This window comes from Oreochromis niloticus, linkage group LG19 (assembly GCF_001858045.2).
Source record: "Oreochromis niloticus isolate F11D_XX linkage group LG19, O_niloticus_UMD_NMBU, whole genome shotgun sequence".
NCBI lineage: Eukaryota > Metazoa > Chordata > Actinopteri > Cichliformes > Cichlidae > Oreochromis > Oreochromis niloticus.
The window spans coordinates 2,688,540-2,694,539 of NC_031983.2; positions in this window are offsets into that span (position 1 = coordinate 2,688,540).

The following is a 6,000-nucleotide window of genomic DNA, read 5'->3' on the forward strand; positions in this document are numbered from 1 at the left end:
TGTAAAATCTGAAATTCCAAGATGTTCGAACTTGCCTTGTAATAGTGGCCTCACAGAGTCTCTGGAATCTACAGAAAAACAAATCACAACAAGATGACATTCAGGAGTATAAACTGGTGTTTTTGAAGATAAGTGCACAATGACATTGTGATTCAGCTTTAAAACAATTTTAAAAGCATACCATCAATAGGGAAGGCCTCGACATCAGACTCTGCATGCTGGGGAGATCGCAAAGCTGTGTCGTTTGGAGTGTTCTGCCGGAGTGGTGAAAGGTGCCAGAAGCTGGGAGGGGCATTATGATGCCTGCTGTCAGTGGGCTGGGGGGAAGACTGCGGAGTGGTGAGGGAATTTTTTAAAGTATTTAAGAATACAGACAACTTGTCCAAAAAGTTTCCATGTGTCACACACAGATATGTACACAGACACTAGACATTATTTTATTACCTGGTATTTTCACTCGAGGTGCCTGGGGAAACCGTTTTTTTGTGGGCTGCTCATCCTCTGAGTCACTATATGTGTACAGGGGATTTGGTCTAAAGAAATAAGTAGAAAAAGTTCATAAGAAATTACAGATGTGCTTTTGGCATATTTTTTCCTAAAGTTACAGTTTGATTTATAACAACACACACAGGAAACGGAGATGTGCAAGAAGGTACAGTATACAAGGAATTTTTGAAGTGCACAAGTGTACACGGCTTTGCATTTTTAAAAAGTTTACAAACTTACACTTTTTGGACTATATTATGTGGTTATATTGCAGTATTCAAGCATCACAGTTATGTACAAAAGACAAGATTATAAATTCTTAACAATCAAAGATATGTTTGAGAATAAAAAAAGTTTTACTTGTGCTTTCTTTTATGACTGGTCTGAGTTTCAGCTTCGGACTGAAGGTCAGACATATCACAGTGTTCACTTAGTCCTATGTGTGAAGGGACAGTTACTGTGTGTGTATATGTAAGCATTTAAACACTGAATATACTAAAATTAACAGTATTTTGTCTAAGTCTGCCATTGTAGGAATTCATGGCACTGAGACAAAAACGTGGCGCACAGTGTGACGTCAAAATTGGCGCAGACCTTTGACGCTGCGTTTTCTCCGTTTTTCACGTCCACACATAAATGCAAAAACGGAGTTTTCGAAAATATCCACCCTGGCAGGCGTTTTTAGAAATCTCCATTTTCAGTGACCAAAAACGCTGTTCACGTGTGGACGAAAGGTGCAAACGCAATTGGTAGGTGAGCGTGCAATGCAAAGTTTGAATTGAGTGCGAATTGAAGCGGGTGCTCTCCATTAAAAGTAACAAAGTCCTTGAACACATTTATACAGTTACCATTACGTTTATCAATCATATATCACAGATTTTGAATTTTTTGTAGTACTAAGCAACTACAGAGCGAAAGTCTGGGTCAAGCGCCGAGGCGACGGCAAGAACAAAGGAAACCTCGAAGCGTTAAAGCTAGCTTTGTAAGGGAATATAATTATGAAACGAAAATGTTTTCTTTGTTGATAGACTTTGTTCGCAGTGCAATTTATTTGTTGCCGGATTGTAAGAAGTAGACACAATTTCGGGCTCCCACATTTTGTGGGAGCAACGTAAATAACAGTAAAAAACTTGTTAATGTACAACATTAACGAGTTTTTTACTGTTATTCAAATGCAAACATGGAAATAACGAGTAGAAAAAAAAATCATTCATTCTTACCTTATACTTATACCTTACCTTATACCTATATAATGAGTCAGTCAAAGAGGCCAGATCCTCTTACTTCAATAATCTTTTAAATCGTCATAAAAATAATTCAAGAATTCTATTTGATACCATCAACAGTATTGTTTCTCCTCCAACCCAGCATGCTCTGCTGCTTTCTGATGAAGATTGTAATACTTTTCTTAATTACTTTGTAAATAAGTCAAAGTCAAAGTCAACTTTATTTGTCAATTCTACCACATGTACAGGACATACAGAGAATAGAAATTTCGTTACTCTCAAACCCTCAATGAATAGCAAATGAACACTTAGATATAAGAGAGTGGTTAAAAAAGAATGCAAGTAAAATAATTAAAAAAAGTAAAAATTTAAATAGATACAATACAGTTTTCCGTATACCAAGAAAGCTATACAATATACAATATACAATATTCAAGTAAGGGTAAATGACATTAAGTGTAAACCAGGCAGAGTAGTAGAGAGAGAGAAGCCGCTGCGTGTGCACGCGCCACCATTCATGTCGGTGCCAGCAGCTTTTCCATAAGGTGATGGACTTGAAATCCAAAATTTCCTCAAGTGCCTCCCCTTATGAAGACACCCCTTGCTGTCTTGGATCATTTACCTCCTTTTCTCCAGTCACACTAAATGACTTAATTATAGTTTTAGGTAAAATGAAATCCTCTTCATGCTCTGTGGATATATCACCTCACTCTGTCCTGTCTGGGTCTATCACTAGCATTGTTCCCACTTTACTATCCATCATCAACAGTTCACTGAGGCAAGGCTGTGTTCCATCTTATTTTAAACATGCTGTGGTAACTCCTCTGTTAAAAAAAAACAGAACCTTGATCCTAGCTCTGCTAGTAATTACCTATTTCAAAATTGCCATTTTTAAGTAAATTACTTGAAAAAATTGTTGAAAATCAGTTCAGGTCTCTATTATGTAAATTACACATCCTTGACCCTTTTCAGTCTGGCTTTCAAAAGCAGCACTCTACAGAGACCGCTCTCCTAAGAGTCTATAATGATCTATTAATGGCATCTGACGCAGGGAATTGTTCTGTGATCATCTTGCTTGATCTTAGTGCAGCCTTTGACACCATCGATCACAAAATCCTACTTAACAGGCTCAAGGTTTTGGCTGGTATATCTGGCTCTGCCCTAGACTGGTTTTCTTCCTACTTATCAGACAGGACCTTTTCTGTTAGGACTGATAGGTTCACCTCTGACATTGCTGCCCTGACCTGTGGTGTCCCACAGGGTTCAGTTTTAGGTCCATTACTATTTTCTTTTTATATGCTTCCTTTAGCTGGTATCATTCAATCTTTTAGCGACCTGTCTTATCATTTTTATGCTGATGACATTCAGCTCCATATGTCCTTTAAGCCTCATCAGCTGGATAGGCTGTCCACCCTAGTCCAGTGCTTAACCCAGGTTTCTGATTGGCTTTCAAGCAACTACCTTGTTCTAAATACTAACAAAACCGAGACCATGATCATAGCTCCTCCTGAGCTACATTCTAAAATTAGTCAGGTTCTTGCCTCCTTCTGTCCATCTGTCAAGTCAAATATTCGAAATCTCGGAGTAATATTTGACTCTTCTCTGGGCCTCGACTCTCATGTAAAATCTTTGTCTCGTTCCTGTTTCTATCATTTAAGAAACATATCTAAACTGCGACATATGGTTTCCTCAGCTGAACTGCAAAAACTAATTCATGCATTTGTGTCATCACGCCTAGATTATTGTAATTCCCTGTTTACTAGCTTGGATAAATCATCTCTCTCTCGCCTTCAGGCAATACAAAACGCAGCAGCCAGACTATTAACTCGTTCTACCAAACGTGTTCACATCACTCCCATCTTATATTCTCTACATTGGCTCCCAATAGAGTTTAGAATTCGCTTTAAAATTCATATTTTAACATATAGAGCACTAAATGGCCAGGCCCCAGATTATTTATCCAAGCTTCTTATAAAATACACTGCTGCTCGTCATCTCCGCTCACAGACTCAAAGTCTCTTAGTTGTTCCCCGTACATGACTGAAGACAAAAGGGGACAGAGCCTTTCAGTCTGTTGCACCAAGGCTGTGGAACAGTTTACCACTACAGTTACGTTTGCTTGACTCTGTGGATTGTTTTAAAAAACAGTTAAAAACTTTTCTGTTTAAACAAGCCTTTTGTTGATCTCTTCATATTTTATATTTTTTACATTATTTACATTTGATCTTTTATATTGTGTACATTGTCTATCGATTTTATTGTTTATTTTAATATTTATGTACAGCGCTTTGTGATTGTCTATCTGCGAAAAGCGCTTAATAAATAAAGTTTACTTACTTACTTACTAATCGTGGTGCGGGCCAGTGCAGTGCATGAACTGATGCCTTCTCCGGTCAATTCCGCTGAGAGTAAATCAAATGTCCCGCTCTACTGTAGAAGACAATGAATACCTGGGGGGATGTACCAATGTGAGAGGGGTGCTGCGGAATAGTCCAAGTGATCGCTGCTTTAATTTCCCGGTCAACTATACATAAATTGCACGTAGACATGATTTTTTAAAGCTGGTGAACTAGACCAAGTCATTGATAACAAATGAACAATAAATCTACTTTCTCTGGTACTTTATACCCGATCAGTTGCAGTGCAATTTAATGCTCAACTACAAATCGATAGTTTTTGATGGTGACCGGAGCCGAATGATCGTCAACTATAAATAGATGTTTTCTCGACGTTGTTGTTGTCACCTGGTCGACTACAAATAGATCAAATATCAATGACAAAAAAACAACAGTAAATCAACATTGTTACAACGTCCCTATAGTAAGACCGTCGGTTTACCACAGTATTTCAATGTTGTTACAACATTGGCATTTCAACCCCGACCATATACGACGGTTCGGATGAAAAATCAACATAGATTCAATGTCGTCTTGCTATCTGGGTATGCACCATTACGGACTACAAAGCCAGGCACACTGCGCCGATCAATGCCGACTCTGCATTCACCAATGAGCTGAACCAGTTCTACGCCTGTTTCGAGGTTAGCCAGGTGGCTAATGCTAACTACCGCCTGACAACCGAGGACAGTAACGTCATCAGCGAGAGACTGGTGATCAGCATCGCGGAGCACGACGTCCGAGCGGCATTGAGGAGAGTAAACACAAGGAAAGCGGCGGGGCCAGACGGCATCACTGGCCGTCTGCTGCACTGCTGTGCTGACCAGCTAGCAGGTGTGTTCACTTCCATCTTCAAAGAGTCCCTGGCGAAGTCTGTGGTCCCCACATGCTTCAAAAGATCCACCATCATCCCTGTGCCCAAGAACAAGCCCTCATCCATGAAGGATTACCGGCCAGTTGCACTGACCTCAGTAGTAAGGAAGGTGTTCAAGAGGCTGCTGAAGAACATCATCTCCTTCTCCATCCCAGACACCATAGATCCGCTCCAGTTCACCTACCGACCCAAAAGATCCACAGAGGATGCCATCGCTCACGTCCTGCAAACGACCCTTAGCCACGTGGACAAGAAACAGGGTAACTATGTGAGACTGCTGTTTGTTGATTACAGTTCAGCGTTTAACACAATAGTGCCCAGCAGACTGTTCACAAAGCTGAGGGATCTAGGACTCAACAGCCGTCTGTGTGCATGGGTGTTGGACTTCCTCACTGGCAGAACTCAGGTGGTGAGGGTGGGTAGATGCATCACTAACAGCATCACCATCAACACAGGAGCACCACAGTGGTGTGTGTTCTCTCGCCACTGCTCTACTCTCTCTACACTTCAGACTGTGTGGCCACTCATGGCTCCAATACCATTGTGAAGTTTGCTGACGACACAGTGGTATTGGGCGCCATCTACAACAACGATGAGGTGGCCTACATGAATGAAGTGAGGAATCTGGCATCATGGTGCCAGGATGACCATCTCCAGCTGAACGTTGGCAAGACCAAAGAGCTGGTGGTGGACTTCAGAAGGAGCCAGCACAGAGACTACAAGCCCATTATCATCAATAGAGCTCCAGTGGACAGGGTGCAGTCCGTCAAGTATCTCGGTGTCCACATCTCCTCAGACCTGACATGGTCTGCCCACATTCAGGTCTAGACCAAAAAGGCTAGGCAGCACCTGTATCACCTACGACAACTGAGGAAGTTCAGGGTCTCGCCAGCGATCCTCAGGACTTTCTATGCAGGTGCTGTGGAGAGCATCCTCACACAGAACATTACATCCTGGTATGGGAACAGCTGTGTTAAGGACCAAAAAGCTCTTCAGAGAGTGATCCGCACAGCAGAAG